The sequence below is a fragment of the Myripristis murdjan genome, chromosome 15 (genome assembly GCF_902150065.1).
Source record: "Myripristis murdjan chromosome 15, fMyrMur1.1, whole genome shotgun sequence".
Lineage (NCBI taxonomy): Eukaryota > Metazoa > Chordata > Actinopteri > Holocentriformes > Holocentridae > Myripristis > Myripristis murdjan.
In genome coordinates this window covers 14,764,646-14,792,512 of record NC_043994.1, presented here as the reverse complement: position 1 = coordinate 14,792,512, position 27,867 = coordinate 14,764,646, and the positions used below count along the sequence as shown (strand labels likewise).

The following is a 27,867-nucleotide window of genomic DNA, read 5'->3' as shown; positions in this document are numbered from 1 at the left end:
AAAAAATCACGTTTGTAGATTTGTGTCTTTTACTCTGCAAGAACAGTTGCATTCATAGACAGTGACGATATTTGCCATGAAAATTTAACTACACGATCCACAGTACATGTCACGGAAAGCCCATGAAATTTGATCTGCAAAAATGCAAAGGAACCCTGAGAGGACTAGAAAAGACACCCATTCTTCTTTGTTCAAAAACCACACTTTTTTTTTCTCCTTTCTTTGCTCAAAAAGTGGCTGTTGGGCTTGACACATCCATACAGTATTACCCTGTATTTCATCACTAGTTAAGAAGCTCAGCCTCTTAGTTTCATCCAGTCCTCTCCTTCATAACCTAAGCATCACAGTATTTTAATCTTATTAGGCAAGATAGTTAAATCTATTTCAATTTACAGATCAGGAGTGCGACCCCACACCGCACAGCCTCTCCTTTACACTGCCTGTCACACCTGACAAAAAGGAGGTAGTTGTTTAAGGCACTTAAATGAAAAATGTGTCAACAAGAAAAGTTGTCACACTCAGTATGGTTTTCTAATTGGGAGAGACAGGTGCAGCTGAAACAAAGTGACACCAAAGGCTGTTAATTTAGCTTCCTCCAATCCTGTTTCCTTCAGGTGCCATTTTCCCCGCTCAAAATATAGAAACAGCTGTTCTTTGTTGTTCCAGCAAATCTATTACATGTTGTCTACGGATATAGATACTCATTTTTGAGGCGCTCACCTGCTTTCAGTGGCAACCCTGAAAGCTCACTTACAAATCTACATTTTGTTTAGTCAGCCTTGAAAAACGGTTGAACATCTCACTTAAACATTCGCGGTATTCTATTTCCCAGTGTAGGTGGAGACACACAAATATTCACCCTGGCTCAAAAACAAGTCTGATTAACTGTTTTCAGACACTTGTGTTAAGTCAAAGGGGTAAATCTTACTCATTTTCATTCTATTGGAGGAATGAATACAAGGCAATGAAAGTATCCTTGTACCTCTATCCGCTTTAAGTGTCTATATGCGCTTGTCTCAATGGGAATGTTGAAAGAAATTCAGATGCTCTGTGTGCACTTAGTGTAGGAGGTACATACAGCACCATACTCAATCTGACATTATTATTGAATGTAAATTGTGCTCCCATGAGCTCCTCATTAAAATGTCTCACAGGCGTGTGTCATAAGTTGTTATAGTCTCAGTTTAAGATGATCTCAACTTTTTAGCCACCGCTCATCGTAAGTGCTCTCAAAGTGATGTTGAAGTTAAATTAGCACCACTTATCTCTCTCAGAAATGAGGAAAGATGTGAAATTCCAGTCAGGCCATCAATCTACATTATAAGCGAGGCACTATGAAAGTAGCAAGATTATCCATAGTATTCCACACAAGGCTAATTTGAATATTAACAGGGTGTTTGATGTAAAAACAGGCGACGGGTGAATAAGGGGCAGACTGATTTCTATAGATGCAACTGCAGATAACAATCCTGACCTTAGAGAGTAAAGAAAATAGACCTCAGTGCTATAGCAAGTGCGCAGGAAAAAGTAGCCTACAAGAAAATACAGCACAATACACTGGAGTGAGCGAGAGAGAGAGACTGATTCAAGGTTGCAGTAAAGTAAAATATTCATTCAAATGAGGTAAAGAGTGGAGCAGCATAAGAATAACCTGTCTTTAAAGATTAACATAACCCTTGGAGGTGTTATTGTATCCCCGTAACCAAGTCAAGACTTCAACAGGAGCAGAACAGCTCTCCCTCTCTGTGAGTTACTGCATTAAGTCCCTCAAATTTAGTAGCACAATCATGAGCCTCCCGTTCACTCTCCGGAGTAGAAGAATCGCTTTGCATTTTAAAAAGGTCAAACACTCAGATCTCTGCCAGGAGGAACCGAGGGAAGAAATAATGTCTCTCTGCAGAAATACGCAGTCGCACATTACTGATCCTCTCAAATACCCAGTGTACAGTGGACGGATTAGAAATGTGTGTATGTGTATGTGTGTGTATCTGTGTGTGTTGACTGTCATCCTCTAACAACTCGGTGTACAAACAAAAGCAAATCATAATATCAAACGATAGTGTGGTGAATAATGTAATACTCCATGGTGCTGCATTGATTTTGTACAGCCAGATTGTTATGCTAATGGGCGGAAAAGTATAGTCAAAGTCCAGTGCATAAGTCATGGGCAGACTTCTTTGCAGACAAATAAAGCCTTTGCATAAATACTTTCTGTTGGTATGGAAAGCTGCTTTATTGTGTGGCCTACTGTAAATACTACAGAAGTTAAGCTTATAATTAGCAAACACAGCCTTTTGTCGGATTAAGCCTGGAAGAGTAATTCTGATTTCATTTGCGAAAATGACAACAAAATGAGGATGATAGATCATACATACATCATGTTGGACTAATGTATTTGGGGTACCACTGTTTCATCTTACATGTCACTTGACATCATCCTGTAAATAACGCATCATTACCTTGGTCGTTCATCATTACATCTTGGCATATTGGTTTGGCATTAGCTGAACACTGTATCTCTCCACAGCCGCTGTGTTACAGGTTGTATTGACCTGGCGAAACGGATGCCCTCATCTGGAGGTCTTGTCTTAGTGACACAAGCTCATGGCAGGAAGAGCAGCGACTAACACAGCTCTCTCTGCCAAAACTGCCCCTCTTCTCCCCCCTCCTACCCTTTCTTTCAAACCCCACTCCTGCCACCACTAACATATGCTTCAGTCAGTGTCCCCTGTTAGTTGGTGTTGGTTTTTAAAGTGTTTGGGTTTCTTCCCAGTCGTGCCATTGTGGTGCAGACAAAATTACCACAGGGAAAGGCACTCTCAGGACCGGGCCAAGGGCCTGAGGCCTGGGCCCACACACAGGGAGCACATGTTGGAGAGGCAAGCAAGACACAGAATGGAGGGGATGTGGATGCTTTGTCTGCTACACGCAGTGATTTTCTCTTCAGTCTCACTCTCCCTGTGCAAACTTGCATTCCAGGACTCAGGGACAAGTGTTTGGCAGAAACTATGCAGGGACTAAAGAGACCAGGAAATACAAAGATGCTCACAGCCATCTGCACTGTGTTACACAGCCCGGCCTCCTGTGTGAAAGAATGGCAGGTCCATAAGCATTCGAGTGCTGAGAATGGACCCGAAAAGGAAAGAAGATAGATTGCATGTTTTAAACATGACATCAAGTCACAGCTGCAGTGGCTGCTGTACAAGTGGCATGCAGGAGAAGAATGACTGGAGAAAAGCTGCAGCTGAGCAGTGAACACTTAACACACTATCTATCTATCTATCTATCTATCTATCTATCTATCTATTTTTTTTGTTGTACTCAAAAGTGAAGAGGTTGAGTATTCCAAGACTTTCCCTCATAGGTTAAATAAATAACAGAAAACGAAAATAAAACACAATAAAATAAAATATGGAGTCAAACAGAGAAACCCACTTCCTCGAAAATTCCCGCTGTCCCATCACTATCACCATCAACTGCACGAAGTGTTCTGTTCGGTGTGTGTGTGTGTGTGTGTGTGTGTGTGTGTGTGTGTGTGTGTGTGTGTGTGAGCGAGTGAGCGCGCGCGCGCGTGTGAAGTGGGCAAAAGGCTCCGCCTCATTCAAAAAGCGAGAGAAAAAAAGGGAAAGCAAACTGATACACACCTCTCAATTCTTGCAGGAGGAAAAGAATAGGAGTGTTTATGAAGCGTGTAAGTAAACAGTAGGATTACCGGGCACACCGAGAGCTAAGGCTACTTTCTCTGTAATAATCGAGACCAGGCAGCGTTTCTCTGCGGCGGAGATTGTCCCGTTGCGTTTAGGATTAAGTTTTATGCCATCTAAAGGTGGATCATTATCTAAATCCAAGATAACAAGCGAATTTGAAATGCGTAGCCTGCGATGCTATTTTTGGAGCCCCAAAAGCCGACGTTTGAACTCTCAATAAACAACCACTCGAGGTAGGATTCAAGATTATTGCAAAAGGTGGTGAAAAATGTTTGAGTGTGTGCTCCACTGGGGTAGTTTCGAGAGCTAGACTCGCATCGCTGCTGTCCATGTGTCCCTGCGCCATCAGCAAGGAGGGACAAGGGAGGGTGGGAGTAGTGTTTTGAAGACATTAGCCATCAGACATTATACTCCAATTCACAGTGGTGTGGGAATAGCCTTTATCAAGCCCAGCCAATGAACTGGACAATTATAGGACATAATTATAATAATGAACATATTTAATTCCCAGTTAAGAGAAGCTTCAATTATGTGTATTTTTTTTTTTTTTTTGTGATGATAGGCTTCTTTTAAAAATTGATATAATGAAGAAATCATGGAGAGCAGTAACATGCACTTAGGGATTTAAAGGTTGATCAAAAAGTTTGGCCAAAGTGTGTGTGTATGTGTGTGTGTGTGTGTGTGCGCGCGCGCGCGTGCGTGCGCGTGTTTGTAGGTGGGCATGTGCAGAAGCAAACAAATCCACAATGCATTTGAATTGGAGGCTAACTCATATAGCCCACTAATTAACGAGTGCTTAATTAGTGAGCCAATCAAATATCCATATTAAGTCCACACTGAGGAGCAGCAGGACGGCCCCTTCCATTTCACAATTCTGACAGGCAGAGAGGGGGGATTTAATAAAATGAAAAAAAAAAAAAAAAAAAGACAAATCTTTACACTCTTGCTCCCCATCCTCCCCCCTCCCCTCTCTTCGTTTGGAGGCTCAAGTGGAAGAAAGCTCCAAGTCGTGGAGGAGTGCTCCATTGTCTGGCCAGTGAAGGGGTGGGGACTGAGGCTGTATGCAGATGTGCTGCTGGCAACGGACATCTGCTCTCCCCCCGTGGGAATTGTCACAACAGGCTGGGGAACTTAGTGTGGAGCCAGCCCACAGAGAAAAGGCCTTTGTTAATGATCCGCTGGCCGTGGCTCGTACCCTTTTTTCCTGGGGCCGAGCGTTTGAGCTGAAACTCCTCTCTTCTTTATTTGTCATCTCATAAAGTCCGCTGTCGATCGGCTCGTCAGGTATGATCAATTACCCTGATTGAGAGGTGGTTTAATTACCGTAATGGAGAGAGGAGTTTCTGGACAGCTGGTGATGCAGCTACTTGAATGTGGTTTGTCATTTATGACGTCAGCAGCTTGCCTTCCTGTGCTTTTTATTGACTGACTTTCCAACCTTTTCCAAACAGAAGAGGGAATCTCATGCTGTCCTTTTCGTGTGTTTTGCCTCTCCTCTCCATCCTGTACCTCCCAACACCACCGCCGCCTCCCCATCCGTAGCTCTCTCCCCACTTGCTGCCTTCAACTCCGTCAGGGGGGTTGAACTTCCTCTCACGTCTCTGTGGCCTTTATGTATTCAGATATGAAAGCTTGGCATTGCCCTCCCAAGGCAAACACATCACATGCAGAATCACAATGTACATGGCAGCTCCTATCAGGCCTTTTGATTTATCACCGAGGAGGAAAATGCCAAGAAAATGCAAAACCGCTGCTTTAATATTTATGACATCATGCTCACAGCTTGTGCTTGATGGTAGCTATCAGTGTTGTTGTCTGTGTGTGTGTGTGTGTGTGTGTGTTGTCTGTGTTTGTATTGGAAATCAGGAGTCTCTTTTGCCTCACCAGCTATTCCCTGGTGACTGGCGGAGTCAGTGTACTGTGATTATGAACATGATTTGTGTTTGTAGAGAGCACTGTTGTACGTGGCTGATCTACTGTACTGTGCACTTGTACAGGGATTCATTTGTGTGTGTGTGTGTGTGTGTGTGTGTGTGTGTGTGTTGTGGTGTGGCGTAACACAGAGGATGGCTGAGGAGCAAGCTGGGAAGCAAGTGCACCGATGCAGGAAGAGATGATGGCTTTTGAAAGCACAGGTGCAGTCTCTTTACTTTGCTCACCACCCGCTCCTCTGGCATGTGGCTGTGCTTGTGCAGACAGTCAACATGATGTAATGCTGTTTTGAGGTGTAGGAACATGAATAAGAAAAGGCATTTCACAATATGTACTTGTATTGCTGCCATAGCTTACTTTTTTGACAGTGAAAAACCTCAAGGGGCAGTTCCCACAATGTTATTTATTTATTTATTCTTTTTTTTTTTTTTTTTTTTTTTGGCACATTGTCCCATGATCCGCCAGACCTGTGTTCTGACACCATGCAAATAAGCCTTGTCTGATCATACTTCATCGTCCTGCAGGGCTTAATAAAGTATCTATCGATCCATCCATCCATCTATCTACATGTTCTCCAGTAAATAAAATATAAAATGGTGTTAATGGACAAGCTGTTTTCAAAGATACTTTCTAATTTGAACACACTTGTATCGTACATTGTCGACAAACATGCTTTCAGATATTATTTCATGAACAGGTGCCATCAAATTATTTTTATTAATATACCAGAAGTGTGGACATTTTTCTTGTCTTTGTTGAGGGAACATAGGATTTTGAGGCAACAGGAAGTTGGAAAAAATAACAATGAGGAAACACAGGGCTCTGTGAGCAGAGGATGGACCCCCATGAAACATGTCAGACTGGTTTGTTGACATGATTTGTTTGCACAAATAAAGTACCTGGAAGCACAAGGACGAAAAAAAAAAAGAAAAGAAAAAATAGGTAATGTTTGAATTGTGCATCTCCCATCCATTTGAAATCACAGAAAGCAAAGCAATTACAATTGGTTAATCATATTTTCAGAGCCTAATACTCCATTTAACACAGTAATTTGGACGCTGCTGAAATAGCTCTTGTGAATTCTACTGAGAATCCCCGTAATGGGCGAGCCACTAACGGCTTCTAAAAGTTCCCATAGGAGCCGGTCTGAGAGGATTTTACTATCCTGTGATTGTGCTATGCATTGTGGAGAGGAGGTAATGGGTGTGAAATTACACTGTGCCATCTGCAGAGGCCTAAAATGTACAGCCTAATGTCACTCAATCATCCCGCTTTTCAAAAATTACAGAGCAAGGACCATTTAGAATTTATATTGCAGCTCCTCTGATACGGCCATAATCCAATTCCTTCTTTGGGTGATTCTTGGTTTACTGCTCTTCCTTATTTGAAAGTTTTGATGAAACTATGGACATTTACACCATCAAATCATCTCTTTTTTTTAAATTCCAGTGCAATGGACCAATCTAATTTGAGGGTGAAACACACTGATTTTATTAGGGATGGAATAATTTCGGCAAGTCATTGGTATCGGCCAATATCGGCTTTAAAATAAAATATTGGCATCAGCCTGAAATGAAAATATATGCCATTAAGAAACACTGATATGTGAAACAGGTCAAATTTGCCCTGTTTGTGGCTGTTGTCAGGATTTTCTCAGAGAGAATCATCCAAGAGAGAATCTGTTTGAAAGAAAATATTGTATAAAAAACATATATGACATGGGTTATATAACCCTAAGTTGACATATTTTTCTTATTTTGCCCAGTAAATGTGTACATTTTGAAGAGCATTGTATTTTATGTCTGCATCTGCCAGTGGGCTGTCACAATAAGAGTAGGCATAACAATATGGTAATTTCACTACAGGAGAGACTTTATGTTCTCTGCAATGAGGTGGAAAAAAAAATATGTGCATATATCATATATGAGCATCATCCAATACCATGCATTCCTACATTTTATACTTCCATCAAATGACCATTGATGTAATGCTTTTACTAAGATCATAAGACATTAAAAATTGATCTTCACTGTATATTTTAGCATTGATGTCAAAAAGATTATGTATAGTTTCTACAGATATTTTTTTTTCCCCTGCTTTATTAGACAGGCACAGTGGAGACAGTAGGACAGGGCAGAGAGGGGACAACACGCAGCAGAGGGTCCAGGTTGCTGCAGCCAAGTTACCCTCAGTGGTACCTGGCATGAACTGTACACAGTGAGCCACCGGGGCGCCCTGCCTGTGAAGTTTTTCAAATACAAAACTGTGTTTTAGAGTTAATAGGCTATATTGCTGAAAGAATGGTTGCACATTAAATGTTTTTTTCAAGTAAATGTTGGTAAATGCCTGGCTGGGGCTGTCTCCAACAAAGACATTTTAAGTTGTACTGTGTGTACTGCCTAATTGCAGCTCTCAGCACTATTTCAACACCTGTTTTCTGGCTTGTAATGACAGGTTGTGTAGTGTCTCATTTGCTTTTGAGGCTAAGGTTTTTTTTTTTTTTTTTTTTTTTTTTTTTTTGTTTTTTTTTTTGCTGTGATTGTGAAGGAAGATAGTTTTGGGAGAGTGGATGTGGACTGCAGCAGACAGGAGCAGGTGTCTGATTCTCTTTACTGATAAGGCCTGTTTGCCCAGCGAGCCCAAAAGATACTGGCTGATGACTGAGTCACTGTTTCTCTGTGTGTGTGTGTGTGTGTGTGTGTGTGTGTGTGTGCATGCGCGCACCCACTCTTGTGTCTGCCACTAATATGATATTCTGTATATAAAAAGAAATGGATGCAGGCTCTGTTGTTTGCTCCTAAAGTGCAGCCTGAAGTAAATTTTCATTACTAGCTCCACATCTCACTGCTGTTTCAGTTTTGTTTGCTCTTGCCACATCGGAGTCCGAAGAGACTGATTGTCAGCATCACCGGTCCAACATAATATATTAACACAAGAGTCGTTCCCAGTTCAGCTGGCTTGGTGCATGATTGAGGCGTGCCAGAAAACCAGTAATTTATAGTCCGCTGCTCTGTTTTAAAAGAGACAATGAAACATAAAACTGCAGGATCCAATTTACATCCTGTTGCCCAATAATAAAAAATGAAATCCAAGGTGATTAGCTCACTAAGTTGCACTCTCGCTGGCATCAGATTTATGTTGGCTTGTGTTGGGTCTGACCACTATACTGCAACGTTCCCTCACGTAGGGTATTTTTTATTTATTTATTCATTTTTTTAACACTTTGCTCGGTGACACATTTATGTGCCTGTATGTGTGTGTCCAGGCATTTTTCATGTTTGCGTGTGTTTTTAAATGGTGAATCTCAGAGCTCATAGACAAAATCAAGGTAAGCTTTGATTTTCTTCTTTTTTACAGCTTACAGTACTTTAAATGATACGATTGTTAGACATATAGACAATATATATATTATCAAGGTAAATGAATGTCATGGCCGCCTCAATATGACCTTCCCTTCTAATTAACTGGCTCTGAAATCATACTTGAAATTTAATGTTTTTCTCCTTTTTTAATATTCCTACCTTTTTATTGTCACTGCTGTTATCGTTACTAGTACTAATTATTTTTATTATTGCTTTTTTTTTGGTTGTGGTTCTGTGTGTGTGTGTCCTTGTGCCTTGTGCCTTGTTTGTGTGGCCCGGGGGCGATGATTGGTGTTGTATTATCTGTGTCTCATCTGTACAATAACACTTTAATACTTTAAGTACAAAGAGGAAGTTAAAAAAAGAAAAAAAAAAGTGCCACTTATTCCTGTTGAAAGCTTAGCTCATTAATACTGTGATACTGGCCTACATTTGTCAGAATGTATAATTCACAAAAGCGTCTGCTAAATGACAATAATGACATAATTTAACGTAATCCAGAGCGTGTGACACAGTAACAGCATCGAAGCAGCAAAATTACAACACAGGGAGTGTGCAGTTGCTGCATAATTAGTCAGTGTCACCCACAGTTAAGTCAGTGGTCTTACTTTACATGTTGTGAATTTACATATTCTTATTCTCAGGCATAGAAACTCTCTAAATTATTTACCTCGTTATGTGATTGGGAGAGGGCTGTAGGCGGTGGTGGGGGTAACGGTGGAGGATGTTTACTGTTCTCTGTATTTATGACAGTGGGAGTTTGCTCACACCGCTGGGCTGTCTAATAGCCTCCCACCTGGTGTAAAGCCTCACACTGTGGAATCCCATCCTCCTGCCTAATGACTGGCCGTTTTGCTGCAAAGAAGGTCTAATTGCTCTCCACTGCATGCATGGACTTTAGGCCTAAGATGACTGGTGGATGGATGAACACTGCAAAAAAAAAAATCCTCATCTTAAAAAGTCATTCAAAGCTACATTAAGCATTTTTTTTTTTCACAGTGAAATGATCCCTAGCAGTATGAGAGTCATCACTGGGGGTGTTTATTCCATCATACAATTTACAGCCGTCCTGTTGTTATTTCCTAGTTTGAGCTTTCTAAATTTCTGTATCTGCACTCCAGTTCACCCCCTCGCTGTTTCAACTTAATTCAAATCTCTGAACTCACACATTCTGCGGATAAATGCATCCAACTTTCAGTGGCACTTGCACGATTGTGTGAGTGCCTCTGTTGCTGCAATCAGCACTATGGCGACAGAAACATTTCATTCAAAGTGGTTAATTTACCTTGGAAGTGTGCGGTGTCACCATATTTTCAGAGGTCAGAGACAAAATAATCCAAGTAATCCAACAAGCGCCTTGTCAGGCTGCAATGAATCCCTCATTTCCATCACATTTGCATTAACTTTTGGTTTTGTGCAACCGATCTACCATGAGCACTCAACTTCCTCTAGTGATCAGAGAGCAGTTGATTTTCAGTGTTAAAGTCTTGTCAAAACAAGTGGGGAAAAAATCGGCCTGGGAAATGAGAAAATCCCATTTGTTTCTCATGATAGTCAACTTGTTTTCAGCATTTTCTTGTATCAAATGTGCTTTCTGCTTTATTCTGCCTTGTATGTGTAAAAATGTATCAGGAACAAAGTGGGATTATCTCATCCCACCGGCAGATTTTTTCACTTGTTTTAAGAAAAAAAAAAAAAACACTGATTGTGCAGCTACATGACTTGTTGAGACAGATTGAGACAGTGAGGGGAGTGGTGTGGAGATGTGCAGATGAAGTGAGCTGTCTAGCATGTGAGGTGTGTGTGTGTATGGTGTGTGTGTGTGTGCGTGTGCGTGCTTTGCCAACAGAGGACGGAGTTGATCTTCTCCCCCTCCCCTCATCTCCTCCCCCTCTCTTGGTACAGTCAGCACTTTCAATACCTGCCATTAACTCTCATGCAAACTGTGGAGAATTAGCACTGAATAGCAGCATCCGACCGTCTGTACATGTGTGCACGTTTGCCCGGGCACGAGCACAGGCACGTGTGTGTGCTCCTGTCTGTGTGCATTTCTTCATGTGTGTCATATTTTGAGGAACTTTGCAGACACAAAGCACCATCTGCACGCAGCATGCTGTCCTGCCTGCCCACTCCTCTCCCTGGGCCAGGGAAGAGGCTCTCTCTGAGCATTGTTATGAAACCGGCTCTGCTGCTGCTGCTGCCGTCGCCGCTACGCTGACTGTTACTGCTGACAGCTAATAATGTCCTCCTGGACGGCTGTGTCTTGCCTGAGCCAGAGAGAAAAGACAGAACAGTGACTAAGGAAGAGAAGCAGGAAGCGAAAGACAGAACAGAGAGGGAGCGAGAGATAAAGACACCGGTGGGGTGCGCAGCTGTCTCCCACCGGCCGCGCGTTCAACTTTTTCCCGAAGAGGCCTACATGCACGCTGAAAGTGCAGTCGCATGTATTGTGTTTTATTTCCGCCTGTTTTTGTCTCTTCCTTCCTGCCCACTCTCTCCTGTCTCAGCGTCTCAGGGGCGAGGTGGCACGAGGATGAGGGGGGGAGGGGGGGCTCCATTGTGCCTCGGCAGAGACCCTATTCCTGTCCAGCTGACATAGACTTGTGTCAGGAGGATCCATCCTGCTGATGTTAGGGAACCAGCAAACTGAAAAGAGATGTCTAAAATGCTGAAGTGGGCCCTGGCCAGCGGAGAGATGGCTCTGTTTGTTTGCCATTCTGCTGAGCACCACTTCACAGAGAAAACTTTTCCCCCCCCGAATTTGCTGACGGAGAGAAAAGGAAAAGAGTTGGAGTTGGTGTTTTGGGAGGCACTCGTGGGCACACACAGCTCTGGCCATTGTGGGACTGTGACATTGACATTTGGACATAGTGCGGAGGAGAAAAGAGTTAAAAACGCGCTTTTTTTTCCCAACTGTCTGTTACAACACAAACTGCTTTGCCCCTGCTCACAATTCTCCGAGACAGCAGACATTGAACCTTCCAACCACATGAATATGCATGATAAGTCCGCTTTTCTTCTCTGCCCTCTGAGCTGTATTTTTTTTTCCACCCGGAGGACCTGTCGTGTTGTGTTTGATTGGCCCTGACATTTGAAAAGGTCCTTGAATAAAAAAAAAAAGTTGTTTATGACAACTGGAGAACTCTCCTTGCAGCAGAGTAAAAATGGCATTTTGAAAGGAGCACGGCTCCTGCATATTTAAATGCTAATGGCTCTGTGAATGCGCAGGCTAATAGGATGTTTCAATCTGAAGTAGTGCAGTGTGTGTACACTTTGGGTACGCAGTGTCTTAGCCATACTTCTAATAGCCATGTGCTCTGTGCAAAGTGCATTAGTTCTTTTTATTAACCCAGTATGTTGATTTGGACGTTGTTATAAATGATCAGATTCTTTGTTTTTGACAACAAGGAGATGGCCTCACACACACACACACATTAGCAGAAGGAATAGGCCTGTATCCAAGAAAGTCCGGAGGGAAATCTATTTTTAAATTCCTGGCATCTGTGGTATATTATTGTGACGGTTATGGTGCAGATAAAGTTTAACAGCTTGTTTTACTAGCTTGCTGTTGCTGTGTGGCAAGAGGAGGGCTGCTGACTTACACGGGGCCCCTGGGGTTCTGGCAGGGCAGCCCTGTAGCAAGGCATCAAGTCCTCCGTTTATTATGGACTGTGTGGTAGCAGTAGCCAGCCAGCAGTGCCGTGAACCCCCTCCTGGACTTTGACCTGCTCGTGGAGTATTTGCCCACAAACTCCTGCTTGCACTCTGGTTGTTACACTGTGCAGACGCAAGGCAACTGATGATGCCATTAGATCGGCGTTGGATTCGGGCCTGCTCTCTCATTTTTAGTTAAAACCCACTTGAAAAATTCGAATGCGCAAACTGCAGCAAAATAGTAAATCTGATCTTTATTATTTCATGCTGTAAGTGCACGCTTGCATCGCCTTAAAGCATTCTACATAGTGTGCATTTTGTGCGTGTAACAGCCTCTTTCCACACATAAATATTGGCGGGAGTCCAAACGGGGAATCTGGCAGAGGTCCATGGAGCCAATTGACTCCTAAACCACACTGTTGAGTGAGAGCCTGCACTTCCCGGTGATTTAACTGAGCAGCATACATCAGCTTGGTCACTGCTACAGAATATGCTATCAGCAAACACACTCACGTCCTTAAACAACTTCACACAACAGCGGTTATCTGTATTACTTATATATATATATAGGACATGAAACCATCATCAGTGACAGCTCACCCTGCTTCTCATCGCTTGTCTGCAGGGAAAAATGACATATTATCTGCTCGGCGCTTGCTGTGATGGAAGTGTTGACAAAGTGAGTGACGGGAGCAGAATAGTGAAGTCTTATCGCCCTAGCTGTCTCCATTATGAATATGGATATTACCGATGTTTTGGCACGCCCAAGGCTAATTCTTTGATTCGCGGCTGCTGAGGAGCACAGTGGGATGGTTGGCGTTTCAACTCATCAGCTTGTTCGCGCACAGAGATGTTTGATTTTCACCCGCGTGGAGATGTTTGATTCCTGATCCTGAACAAAAAGGATTTACGGTGGGTTAATGTTTCACCGAGCTCGAGTGGAGCCACCGACTCTCGCAAGTCCCTCCCACTCAGCCCTCTGCCAGTCCAAACCCTGAGAGGTGATGTGAGGTTAGAGATAGGTGTCCCCGGGGTTCTCACACAGCTCGAGCAAATGCTATTTTGAGGCATTATGCCCATAAAAGCCGCATGTTTTTATTCTCTATACCATGCAACTGGCATGCAGTGTATAGCATTTCACTGCAAAAACTCCATCCTAGCAAGTCATTTAGTGTCGTATTCGGTCTTAAAAATGTTGTTTTCCTCAAAAGAAAAACAGAAAAGAGAAAAATCTGCCGGTGGGATGAGATAATCCCACCTGTTTCCAATGCGAATCAACTTGTTTTGCAGAATTTTCTTGAATCACTTGTCATTTTCTTGATACTGGTGGGCTGATTTGCCGTATTCTGCATACTTATTTATACCAGAAAATTTACTGCAGCAAGTGCATTGGAAACAAGTGAGATTATCCCATCCCACTGGCAGATTTATCTTCCATTTCTTTCAGGAAAAACAAAATTGCGACACTGAACACCAGACTGAGTGACTTACTCAAATAGAGATGTTTCGCAGTTTACATAACTTCAACTGAACTGGATTTTTTGCCAAACAAACAGCATTGTATGTGATGCTTTTACTGATGTAGGTTCAGCTCCTTCTGACCTGATTAATGAGCACTAAATGTAACAATTAGAAACATAACGAGGCTGCGGGACATCAGCATGGCCTTGCCAGGGGTTTTGCTGAGGCGGTCTGTATACTAAACACTGCTGTACTGTCTCACTGTGTAAAAAGCAGCATGAAGAAAGGGATCCTGGCCTAGTAGACAAAGCCCATAATTGCCAATATGACACACGGGAATGAAGCAGCTATTAGCCTTAAAATTGATTTTAACTTGGGAAATACTTGACACGTATGCTCCAGCCACTTTGAAGTGCTGCTGTTAATGTTGCATTGCAGTGTCTTGTCTTGCTGCCCTGTTTTTCGTTATTCTCTTCCCTGGAAAGTGCCGTGATCCCGAGGGGAGAAAAAAAAAAAGTTTTCCTTTCGCTACTAGACGGTGTAAGGTGGTTTGAATCAAAATGATCAGTTTTCTTTTTCTTTTTCTTTTCAACCTTAGAAGGGAAGTTCCAGACTTGTGAAGTGTTGCACAGACCTCACAGCACATGGCGCCTTTGTTCCATTTTTCGCTTTTTTTTTTTCTTTCTTTCTTTTTTTGTATTCACCCACTAGTGTGTGTCTCTTTTCTCTCTTGGTTTTACCTCGTCCGTGACCTTTCTCTTTCTTTCTTTTTTCCTTTTTTTTTTTTATTTTTTTTTTATTTTTTTCATCTGCCGCTGAGCTAGTTTTCACTTATTTCTCTGTAAATATCAGTCGTACCTCCTAATCCATCATGTGCCCTTGTCTCTTTTTACCTCAGTCTCTCTTCATCCCTGAGTGTGTTGTTGCTCACAGGCTCACAGGTGTCTGAGGGGTGTATGTGCTGCCGTCCTGTGTCTCTTCTGTTTGGTATCCACTGAATACCAGCTGCTGTCCTTGGTCAGGGAAGCATGCCAGTGTAATTAACCTGCCTGATCTAAACACACATATGTATGCATGGAAGTGAGCGAGCACACACACATACCAGCACGTGGGCGGGGATACACACACGTGCACACGTGGTCATAAAGGGGTGCACACACATACAGACGCACACGTGGTGATAAATCGGTCGTAGTATAAGCGAGCTATTAATACGCTGAGGCGCCTGAAAAGAGACTCGTACCAAAAGTAGCCACACACACACACACACAGACACACACACACAGGTGTGGTGAAGAGACAAAACCTCCTGTCTGTGAATAGAGCTTCTTTCAGTTGGGTTCAAATCATAATGCTTTCTAAAGCAACACTTGCATGACGCTTTGCTGTTAACCTCTGTGTGCCATCACGACCACAAACATCACTCGCTCCCCGTCTCTCTCTCTCTCTCTCTCTTTTTATCTCTCTCTCTTTTTTTTTCTCTCTCTCACTCTCTCTCTCTCGTGTTGCTCCCCAGCCTTGAGCCTTTCATGCAGGGCAGTGTTTCTCATACTTACCCCCCCTCCGCCTACCCTCCCTCCCTGGAGGCTGCATACAGCCAGACGCCCACCTTGGCCCCAGATCCCAGCCGACACGTCTGTGTTTTTTGGTGTCCGTCTGTGTGTGTGTGTATGTGTGTGTGTGTGTGTGTGTGTGTGTGTGTGTGGGCAGCAGCATTCAGCGGTGTTCTCACAGCCCAGCTGAGCCTGACAGATGGAATCATTTCACACACAGACAGAAAGGCAGGATACAGGAAACCGGGGTGTGTTGAATAGTTCTGGCGCTGCCGTGGTTGGTATTAATCCAGGTCAGTGGTGTTCAGCTCATGGCTGGTCGGCCTCAAGGGCGAGCTTGGCCTTTCCTTAACCCCACTAACTCGTCTAACTGATTGTCTCCTTTCAGTCTGGTTTGGCGTCGAAGGCACGGTCTTGAAATGTTCCTATTTATGTTTGTGCAGTGTAGTATTGGGCACATTACAGACACACATCTGTAATGTACACACTCCCCTCAGAGTCACCGACGGGGCTCACTGACAATTCAAGGTGAAAGTCCGAGTTGCTGAGTTTCACCCAGATCAGGTGATAGTACTTCTCTAGGCTGGGCTTAAATGGCTGCAAATATTTGTCAGTTAACTCATTATTATTTTTTTCAGTTTCTTACTTTGCCTATAAAGTGAAAAAAAATGACAATTGACCATCAAAATTCACCACAGTCCAAAGAGATGTCTCAAAATTTGCTTAAAAAATGCAAAATCCTATAAATCTTGCCTTTGCAGTAGAGGAATATTTCTGGACAGTGCAGACAAGCACGGAAAAATTACCGCGGCACTCCGTCTTCAGATGGGAGAGAAAATACATACTTTCATTCTTGGAGCACGGCAGCAAGACGGACCAACGCGCTATCGACATTCGGTCTTCGTCAAGGTCTTCAAATTGCTCACTTCGTCTGACCAGCAGCCAGCAGATTCCGAAGTATGCACGTGTTAAATGGCATGAGATGGAGAAAAACAAGCAAACCTTAGCATTTAGGAAGCTGGAACCACCAAGTGTTTGGTCTTTTTTTTTTGGAAGTGAAACTGTCTTTACATATTTAAAGTGACATTTCTCAAAATTAAGTGAACAATCCTAAACTTTTTTCCAGGAGAAGCACAAGCAAACGCATATCAAAAATACACAAAGGTGACAGAATATGCATAGCGTTGACTAAACCGTGTGTTTGGTGTACAAATTTGCTATCTCTGTTTCACAATGAAGTAAAGTGTCTAACCAAACGCTCTCGCAAACGTCACTCATTAAATGCATCGTGACAGATCTTCGCTTTTTATTATTTCGCTGCAGCTTTAGCAGAAAATAGAGCTGTTTGCTTGGCTTGCCGGCAAAGTTGTTCTGATAGCTAGCTTTAATTTGCCAAGAACGCAGTCGGAGCCTGACATAACAGTAGTAACCCCATAATAAGTGAAGAGCGTGAAACAACAGAGTGGGCTGAAAACACGACTCTGGAAGCTTTATTATCGTGACGAATAAATTTCCCTGGAATGATTCAGGTCTTCTCTAACCTTTTTCAGTTTTTTTTTTTTTTTTTTTTTTTTTTTTATCCCCCCCTCTTTTATTACAGCGTGCGCTCTCATCATGAATTGGTTCTACAGTTTAATTTGCACTGTAATTGCTTTTACAGTTGTTGCATATGCATCACGTCCTCACAATAAGTTCTCGGTAATTGGTTGGAAAGGAAAAAGGATGGAGTTCAACAGTGAAAATGTGCGGCAGCTAACCTCCAGGCACAAAGATGCACAAGTGGATGAAATTGGACTAAACTATTCTGAGAGCGATCCGTGGCTGTTCGGTGTTTGCAGGGGTAGATTATCGTCTGCACCGGCCCCAGCGCTGGTCAGATGGTGATTGTGACATGGAAAGCGGCGTTTGTGGTTATCTGTCTTCCCTCTCCTTCGTGTCGTACCCTCGCATACCCTCACTTTGCTCTTTCGTCCCAGCAGCAGTCGTTTTATAATCTCTCCTCGTTAGTCATGCTCAGTGTTTCTTTGAGAATCCTAAATTTACTCCTGAAATGGGACTCTGGCATCCTCAGTCTTCAATCAGCCATTGGTTGAAGGAGTTTTTAAGAGTTTGGCCTTATTCCAGCACTTTCATTTCTTCATTACATTTTTTTTTTTTTTTTTTTTTTTTTTTGAAGTAAGGATTTTGAAGTGCCATCTCCCCGATGCATAATTATGCCATAGCCCTAAAATATAATTGCATTTTTGTCAGTAGTCTTAGCTCTTTCCTTGGGGTTTCTATCATGCTAAGGCTAATTGGTTTGAAACATTTCATTCTTCAGAGGTGTAAGGAATCAATGAGGATGAGGCTCGATATTATTGGGTTTATGGGAATAAACTGTTGGGAGTGATGGCTTTGCTGAATGAGGAGGTGCCGGTGTTTTTGCACAGGCTTTGTGTTTTTGTAAGCTGTTTGCAGAGGAATGAAGAGGTGATAAAGAGCTGAGAAAGACAAGGTGAGATGGCAAAAAAAAACATTGGCTGACAACAGTTTCACTCGGGCTGGGGGCGATAATATATCACTGGAACGACTACGCATCCTCTTTTTTTATTTATTTATTTAGTAAAGCTGGTGCTCATGATTGCTAGCAAAATTGCCCTGTGCTGGCGGAGCTATTGTTTGTCCCATTGAGGGAGCGGCGCTGCCCACCTCGGAGGCAGTGCCACCTTTGATGGTGCACACCACTCAAAGTTTGCTGCATTGAAATAAAACAAACAAACAAAAACAAACAGTCACATTTAAATTTGACCCCCATTTCAAAACACCTTCGATCAAATGCCAACTTTTGGTGGCACACAGTACAGCATGTGTTGGAGTGCAAAGATGGATGAGGAATCATTTTGTGGGTGACTCAGCTTCTAGAACTATAAGGAAGATTAACATGATATTCGTTTTAAATGGAAGATGACATATCAGAGACAGCCTGTTTTTTTGAGGCAAGTAGAAGAAATGATCTGGTGTCATTTTATGTTTTTATTTCAGAAGTAAAAGCTAGTTTTGTGATGACAAGTTGACAATCTCACCTAGACCCTACTTATTTTTCTGCCCTACTTACTGACTTCTCTGCTTACTTAATTGAACAGCAATTACACTGTGGGCATCCTTAATTTGCCTTCATTTTCATGCATGGCACTCATCTCAGATCATCCTTTTGCCTGGTGTCAAATTTGACAAAGTGACTAGTGAACACTTCAGGTGCAAGTAAGTTGTAAGTTTCTGTTTCTGGTGGATTCCACCAGGGCCAGAGGACTGGATTTTTTTTTTTTTTTTTTTTTTTTGAAGAATCAGATTTAATTGGCTCCAGGGAGGAATAGAAGTTGTGTCTGTGGCTGAAAAGGCTTTAGATCCCCTCCACTACAGCTGTGCTGTAATGCTGAGGCAAGGGAGAAGTGAGTTTTTTGTTTTTTTTTTTTCCCTCCCTCTTGGTCCCACGGTGCCCTTGAAGAGATTTTGGCCCATATCTCACCAGAGCTCAGTGCTCTTCCAGGCTGCAAGGTTAGCCTGCCTGCAGGTTTTACACAGAGAGGAAGGTGTGAGGTGACTCTGCACCCCGGGAAGATGTTGAATGTCAACAGGAACACACAGATGAAAACATCACGCACATGCCTTTTACCTGGTTGAACATTTTTGGAAGTTTCATGAATTGAGTGTTTTTTTTTTTTTAACATTTGATACATAGAAGAACATTGAAGACACAGAACAATAAATTAATTTGAAGGCTCTAGCCCTAAAGTGTAAAGAGAGGCAGGGAGGCAGCACACACAATTGTTCTTGCCTACTATAACTTAGCCTGTATGGAATCAGTGCAACAATAGAGAGAACCCTGTATTACTGAAAAATAGACAGTATAGCAACACAGCCTACGTGTGTTCAATGAATCAAGTCATTATTTGATTATCATTAACATTAATCAGTCTGGTTTTTAATGGCCATTAATCAATCATCCATCTTATCATTAACAACCTTAGTCAGCACCGTAGTTTTTGTGTTAAAAGTGTGTATGCATTAGGAGTTGGGCAGTGTAGTCAAATAGTTGACTAAGCTTTGCCCCCCTGCTAAACCTCACATAATAACAGGCTGTAGTTTATTCATCTCCTCTTAGCCAAAGTTACCTAATCCACCACTTTATAAAGGTTGTGGAAAGCTGCTTTAAATATTCCCTAATAAATTATCAAAAATGTGTTACAGTGCTGACGTGTGACCAAGGCTGCAAGTCTTTCTTCAGCACTGAAAATGCAGAAAAATCTTTTACATTTATTTACGTAAAACAAAGAGGAAAAAGGAAAGGTTAAGTATTAAGATGCCACGTCTTCATTCTTGTGTCTACTCACGGTACCTGTTTAAATAGAGGCTTTTCTTGAGCCCAACTATCGACCTTGAAGATAATGGACTTTTGCACATACCTGCAGTTATGTGTGTGTGTGGTCTTGCATATATATATATATATATATATATATATATATATATATATATATGTATGTGTGTGTGTGTGTGTGTGTGTGTGTGTGTATGCGTGTGTGTGTGTGTGTGTGTGTGTGTGTGTGTGTGTGTGTGTGTGTGTGTGTGTGTATTCTTGCATATATACACACACACACACACACACACACACACACACACACACACGCATACACACACACACACACTAATAAGAGAAATGCCAGCATAAGTTTTGGAGATGTGTCTTCACAATGCTTGTTATTTAATTCAAATATAGCCTCTCTATTGTTCCTCTTCCCTGCTCCGTGTTGTGTGGGGGTTTTGTGAAAAATAAATTGCCCATTATTCCAGTGGAGATTTTATGCCAGACTTTGTTTTAGGTTATTAGATGTAAGGAGCTGGAGAGGAGGAATGCAGGCCATGTCCAAAGCCTCAATGGGTTAGTCGTGCACAATAATGCCACCATTATGCATTTCCTGGGTGACTTAAACAAATAGGCATTATTACAAAATTGTGCATTAGCCCAAGTCAGCAGTTAGTACTGCTGCAGTCCCATTTCGTCTCGAGTTGAGAGAAGAGGAGAGAAAGATGGAGATTGGAGGAGGCATGGAGAGGGGAGGGGGGAGGAGGGAGAAAGATGGTTCACAAAAAAAGGCGATGTAGAGGAGAAAAGAGGAATCAAAAGGAAGCTATCTGCCAGAGGCTGACGGAACAATGAAAGCCAGGAGGGAGAGGGATGGACGGAGAGACGCAGATGGACAGACAGAATCACAGGGAGGATGAGAGGATGAGGATGACGAAGAGAGGCAGTAAGAGGAGAGCTGTAATTGTCAGTAGCCAGTGTACTTAGACAGTGGAAATATGGGCATAGGAGAAAGAGAGAGGCAGGCGGGGAGGAGGAAGGTGTAAATCAGCGGTCTGAGTGACAGCTTTACGCGGCCCTCAGAGCCCCAACTATCCGATTAATGAGAGAAGAGAAACCTTAACCGCCCTCCTCACTTTTCCAGTTTTTTTCTGCTATCTTGCACTTTCAGGACATACATCAATGACTTTTAAGTAGGTAGCTGATAGATTCCTGCTGTATATTTCTCTCTCAGTTTTAAAACCGTGTGTGTCTTGTGACTTGTGTAAAAATGTTTCCTGATGTGCAGCATTAGTGACACTTCAGCTATAATGAATACTGCCCATTCCAACTTTGTGTCCCACAAATAGGCCCCATCCCTGCAAAGCCAAGCCACTATTATTCTTACTTGTCATTGTCTGTATGCGAGCGTGTGCACATGAGTCTAACATGTAGAAACAAGGCTTGGATTCAAACAAGGATATAACGAGAGCAGGAGGCAGAAAGGAAACGTAAACCGGCACAGATTTGGAAATTGTAGCCGAAAGGAAGGAATGGGATATTCCTAAAGCTGTCCAAGTAAAATGGATTATTTCCAGATAGTCACAAGGTCGTCGGGTTTCCCTCCAACTAGACTTTACATTTAGAAACTAAAGATAAGTCTACTTTTGTGTGTGTGTGTGTGTGTGTGTGTGTGTGTGTGTGTGTGTAGTCATCAGGTTCACACGGTTCACCAAGGTCAAGGACTAGAAACTTTATGATCTTAAAAAGAGACTTTGTTCTCTGTGCAGAAAACATGGAAATTCCTGTGTTCAGTGAATGCCTCCTCAGATGTGTCCATCTAAAATATGTTATGAGAAAGTAGCTGTACTTCATCCTGTGCTTCCTCATGTTTAGCCAAAACTCCCAGCCAGGTTCCTTACTCTGCGGAGGATCCCTTGAGAAATGGTTTTAGTCGATAAAAGGCATCTCTCCCTTTCTCTCTCTCTCTCTCTCTCTTTTCTTTCTGTCTCTGTCTGTCTTGCACTATTACCACACCAAGTGAGAGCTCCTGGATTGTCCCGCTCGCACGTATTTTTCTTCACAAACGCACGGGAGAAGAACAAGTGAGATGAGATGCAACATGAGCGCGGGATAGAGAAAGATGGTCTCTAAAGGGAAGAGCTTGCTCTCTATTAAACTTCAGGGGACCGAGCAGCATTCATAATTACATGGATCGATGCAGCAGCTGCGACAAAACGGCGTATTGCTCACCGACAGCAGTCAGACGTTGGTGTGTGGCGTCTTACAGCAAAGCGTCCGCCTGCTTGACTGTTTGAGTCCGAGTGGAAATTGAGAGGCAGGCGGAGGTAGACGCCGCAGAGAGAGCTGTGGGAGGAGGAGGATTCAGTGCCGGGGTGCCACATGGGCTCTGAACTCCTGCTTTACATCGGGAGCCTACATCTGTGTCTCATTTCACAAGTGTTACCGAGCTCTTAACTGTGAGCACCTCTCCACACCTCTTAACTCCATGCTGATCATCCATGAACAACGCTCAGCCACGGAGACACCCTTTTGTGCCGCTGTCGCTTGCAGTGTTCTAGCAATAGCAGTGAATTCGCTGTTTAATAAAAGTATCTGAAGAGCCCTGTTCTTAAATGAAAGGTCCACCATTTGGGAAAGTTGGCAGCCGCTGCTATAAAATGCAAATTCATGGTGCAGTATTAGTGAAATTGTTCCCCTTTTTAAAGCTGCATGTGGAAATGTAACATTTTGACAGAGCTGGGACACATTTGAGGTTTTTGGAAGTTTGAAGGGCTTCATTATAAATCAAACCACAGAAAACCACACACTATTATGTAAAGAGAAAAAAGCTGAAAAACAAATTAAAAACAAAAAATGACTTGACAAATAACATATTCCAGTATTACGTTATTGTCAGTTCTCAAAAACAACATACTTTTCAACATACTTCTGCTGTATTAGTATATAATGACATCAGAGCACTGATCCAAACATTTTTCTCATATATATATGTAGATGTGTTATAAAAAAATAAATAAATAATAATTAAAAAAAAAAAAAAAACAGGTTAAATTCAGAAAATCAGGAGAAGGAAGAACAAAATAATCTCCAGATATGCCCAGACCCTTGATCATACAGTCACAACTGTGCACAAAAAATATTAAGTTGATAAGCCCAGTAGTGCAATATTAGTTGCAGACACACACACACACACACACACACACACACACACAAACACAGAAAAAGTTTGGATTGGGAAATATTGGGGGAAAAAAATAATAAAAATTCATATGCAGTGCTCAAGCACAAAAATCTACCTAATAAAAATGTTTTGCCTACTTGTGGATCCTGTTTGTGGGCCCTTGCACAAATATGACTAATGAATTACCACAAGAGGCTCTTGATCATAAAATGATAACTGTGCATAAAAAATATTAGGCTGATAGGCCCTGTTTTATGGGAGATTAGCTGCAGATAGACACACACACTTGGACACACACACACACACGATCAAATGCATGATCCCCTCCAGGCTGCCAACTGGTGGAGAAAAAAAGAAACAAAGTCCCAACCATTACCCTGAAATCATGTAATGTGATGTGAGTGAACTTCACACTCGATAAACTTAAGTTTCTTCTTCCTTATGGCTAAGAGAGGTGGAGCTGGTGGGAAAAATCTTTTGGCAGCAACATCAGACATGAGTCAACTCCAACTTTCCCTTAATAGAGCGCTTGCTTGCTGGTTGCTTACAAGACAGTTTTGTATTTCTCTCTTAAGTTTTGTTTTGTTTCTTCCTGTGCGCCAGAAATATCCAAATGCCTTTGGGGGCATTGATATTCAGTGTGCGTACATTTTTTCCCCCTCTTTTAATAACTTGGGATTATGTCCTTCATCTGTACCCAACTTGGGTTTGTATGTGCATAACGTTTTGCATCCTCTGCACCAGAAAGTTCCCCCACCAGTGAGAGATGTACCTATCACTGCTGTGGCCATTGAGGATTGTGATTTCAGGCATTGTGGCAGTCAGCAAGTTGCAGTCACAGGTGAGAGACCAGCGGTGCATGAAATGCCTGCAAGTGGAAAGTTATGATATGCACTTATGATGTATTTTGAGGTTTGAGCATGGTGTGGTGGCACATGGACATCCAGCCAGAGACATTTAATGACAAAATAGTGACATTTGTTAGGCTGGAGTTCACTGAGCTGAAGAAACTGTGAGCACTGCATGTCAGGACTTTTGTAGTTTGAGTGCTGAAATGACATCCTACATGCCATTTTTGAGTGGCCTGTTTTTTTGAGTCATACGATTATTCATTGTTATGAATATTTTTTTTGTCAGATTTCATTGCCTGCTCAGCCCGCTGAGGCAGATCTCTGGTAGCAATCAGTTTAGCAATCAGATCAGAGAGCAGTTAGAGGGGTCACGATCTGACTCGGTGACATTCACAGGCACTCATCATACAAACTGATCAGCGACAAAGAGATGGCAGTGTGTGTGTGTGTGTGTGTTGAGGTGAGCACCTGCCTCCCGGTGAGTGAGCCACGGCTAGACAGTCCCTGAGGTTGTGTCAGTCTGGTGTGTGTATCTGTGTGTGTGTGTGTGTGTATGTGTCATTTTCCTCTCTCTCTCTCTCTCCTCCTGTAGCTCTGAGCCTGTATTTTCTCTCAGGTCAATCCCCTTATTGTTTAGTTACATAACAGCACTTAGTAACTGTACTTCCTATCTAGCACTCCTCTGGCTGAGAGCCCTGCTGAAAGTTGCTGTTGACTTTTCAACCCGCTCAGTGGAGTCAACTTTTTATCCTTCCATATGGAGTGGATCTCCTTGTCGTACGGGTCATGTCAAGCCTCTGGAATTACTTTATGGAAATCGAGTCATGTATACCACAGCTTTTGGGTTGCCGGTGGAATTTAGTTTCTTTACTGCTGAGCTATAACATTTTCAGGCCAGCGGGGTTTTGCTGTTTCATCAGAGCAGTAGTGAGGGTAGAAATGATTGGATGTAATGTTGTGAGCTAGATGGAAAGTATTGACACAGCATAGTGTGGACTGGCCTTGTTCTGATCAGTGTTGCGAGTGGGAGTGGAGGGACTCCTCTTTCCTCCAACTGTCAAGCTCCATTTATAAATAAATGATTAACTGCAATAGCACAGGCGCTGGTTTCAGCCGCTCGTGTATATTAGTAGATGTATTTTCAGCTAAGCAGTGGCCTACAACGTTGCTTTCATTAAAGGAACAGTTCACCTAAAAATTAAAAGTTTTGTCATTAATATCTGCTCACCTCTGTGCCATTTGAAAGACAGGGCAAGCATCTTTCGGTGCAAGTTTCGGTGCTGTTCAAAAATGGCAAAAATGATGACAAAATTACAAAATACAGCTCATGCACCATGATTCGAGTGTAAAAGATATATATTTACACTGTTGTTTAGCGTAAAGCTTCACCATTACATTTGATACAGCAGCAAAACAGTGGATACTAACATGCATCCAAGCCTTGTGTGTCCAAATTCTGCGAGAATTCAAACACACATTTAAACTATTTTCAAAATATTGGAATTTATGCTGCTTTTATATCATATGGTAGGCTATACCGTGAGTATACCATATTCAGACTTTTAGATAGCATTCATGGCAATATGCAACTTGTAATGACAACAAGGAATCTTTGATGTACATGAAGGCTACATCCCTTTTTGGTATATGGACAAAGAAGACACTTCACCTTGGTTTCACTCAGCATAGGGATGAGTAGATAATGACAAAACTTTCATTTTTGGGTGACCTGTTCCTTTTAATATGTTAAGTATGTTCATGTTCAGGTAAATTCATTGAATGATGAAGCTGCAGACGTGGAGTTATCGTATGATTCTTGTCATCATATTGTCAATCTTTTGTCATCACTGTTTTATATCCAATATAAGCTTGAAAAGGATGTCCTTTTTGTAGGCACCTCTACAATAAATAGGCTTTAATCACTATACTATAGTCCTCAGTGATTATAACAAGTGTAAAGTCAGATTCATAAATATGACGAAAAATGACAGTGTCTGTAATTCTTAAAAGGTTAATGCCATATTTTTGTTCAACCCCTTACATTAAAGCTCAAAGTCTATGATTACTCCATCTCAAATCCACTGTGGTGGTGTACAAGGGCAAAATTCTGAATATTGTGTCACCGTGCAAATACTTATGGGCCTAACTGTATGTCAGATTGAAAGGATGAACCATAGTTTATTTTTCAAACATACATCAAAGTGGTCACTATTAGTCATGACCTATCCTCTCAGCACAGAGGCAAACAAGCGCCATGCGTATCTCCCAAAGTCTATTCATAGCCAAAGTGGCACGACCTCCCTGACTACTGTTTCCTGCTTTCCTTCTTGCTCAATTACTTCTCCTCTGACTCCCACATGTGGGTCTTGTTCTTTGGCTGAAAGGTTTACCTTGTGGAGGAGGGAAGCTGAAGCGGAGCTGATGGCGAGGGAGGCCGTAACGTGTTTCGCTTATAGAAAAGACATGGCAAATCTCTCAGTGTCAGAGAAAGAGGAAAACAAGGGCCGACAACATGTTTGGTGAAGTACAAAATTAGCACTTAGCTTTTCCTTTGAATATGCTGCAGTGGACCCCCACGCCTATAGAAAACTGCCTCAGCAGGCTAAATTTAAATACATGTTAACTCATCATTTAGCCATAGGGCTCGGTTTTAACATTTTTAAAGTGTAGCGCCTACTGGAGCTACTCCTAGATTGGGCCTCAGGTTAAAGAAACACTAGCTCCCATCAACGGGGATTCAGTGAAAATTTTCGGAGGTCCAGTGATTAACTTCCTCCCTAACAAAGGTCCAAGCCGTCATATCTGACTTTTCTTGTGATTTGTAGTCCTATATGGATGTAGTGTTGAGGGTCTATTCGGGAAATCGATCTGTGTATGTATAAATGTGATTAAGTACAATGAGTTTCCCTTCAAAATAAAATGCAGCTCACTTCAGCTCCTCACCTGAGCGAGACTGGCTCTTTATCCTGAGCATTTATCAGAAATCTACCCGTAACATGAAGCGCCTGTTGCAAAACTGAGGTAACAATAGGCATGGCTGAAACACGGCAGGTTTACTGGATGAAAAACAAAGCGAGCATTTTGAACAAATCTATCTTTAACACATCTTTGGCATTTTTCTTTTTCTCCTACGCTTGCATCTCTCTCTCACACACACTGAATGCGAGCGCTTCCTGCCGTACAGCTGATTGATTGACTGTCCGCGATGGTTGACTGATTTAAATAACTCACAGGGTTGGAGAAGACATGGAGATACAGAAGCCACAACAGACCACAACATCATAAAATGTTTCACGGTCCAGGCGGAACCGTCACAGGTCCACTCTTTGGTGACGCCTGCATAATGATACGTCCCTGTTTATACAAAGATTGGTCTGGATATTGAATGGGTGCCTAGAGAGATGATGGTGAGATGACACTGGCTTTATCAAGTCATAAATAGCACATCAGTCATGCGTTGGGTTATAAATGCTCGCCCGAGTCCTGGAAGACAGGAAAGGGTAGGAGGAGGATTACATCAAGACACTGTACGCCATCCTGTTAGATGATGTTCTTCTAGTAGTTTCCTCTCCCTCTCATCCCCCCTTGCGTCTTTATTTTGCTGATACAACCTCCTCCCATCTGCTGACTAACTGACCCACATTCCTCTGTGCGACTTGCTGCCCTTAGGGTGTGTGCGTTTGTGTGTGCGTGTGTGTGTGTGTTTGGTGTATGCCTACAGCGTGTGTCTATGTATTTGCGTATGCCTGCTCTTCATCTGTTGTGTGTGTGTGTGTGTGTGTGTGTGTGTGTGTGTTTCTCCGCGGGTGTGTGTGTGTATGTGC

General features: G+C 42.4%; 1 protein-coding gene across 2 annotated transcripts in view; it reads left to right on the top strand.

The window, feature by feature from the left end:
* The first annotated feature begins 3,595 nt into the window (after positions 1-3,595).
* ctbp2a (C-terminal binding protein 2a) overlaps positions 3,596-27,867 on the top strand; it is a 69,231-nt gene continuing 44,959 nt past the window's right edge. The window contains exon 1 of one of the 2 annotated variants that reach the window (XM_030070925.1): positions 3,596-3,691. The gene's annotated coding sequence lies outside the window, so the exon portion shown is untranslated. Of the gene's footprint in view, positions 3,941-27,867 lie in introns of both variants that reach the window. The other variant, XM_030070924.1, reaches the window with a different exon arrangement.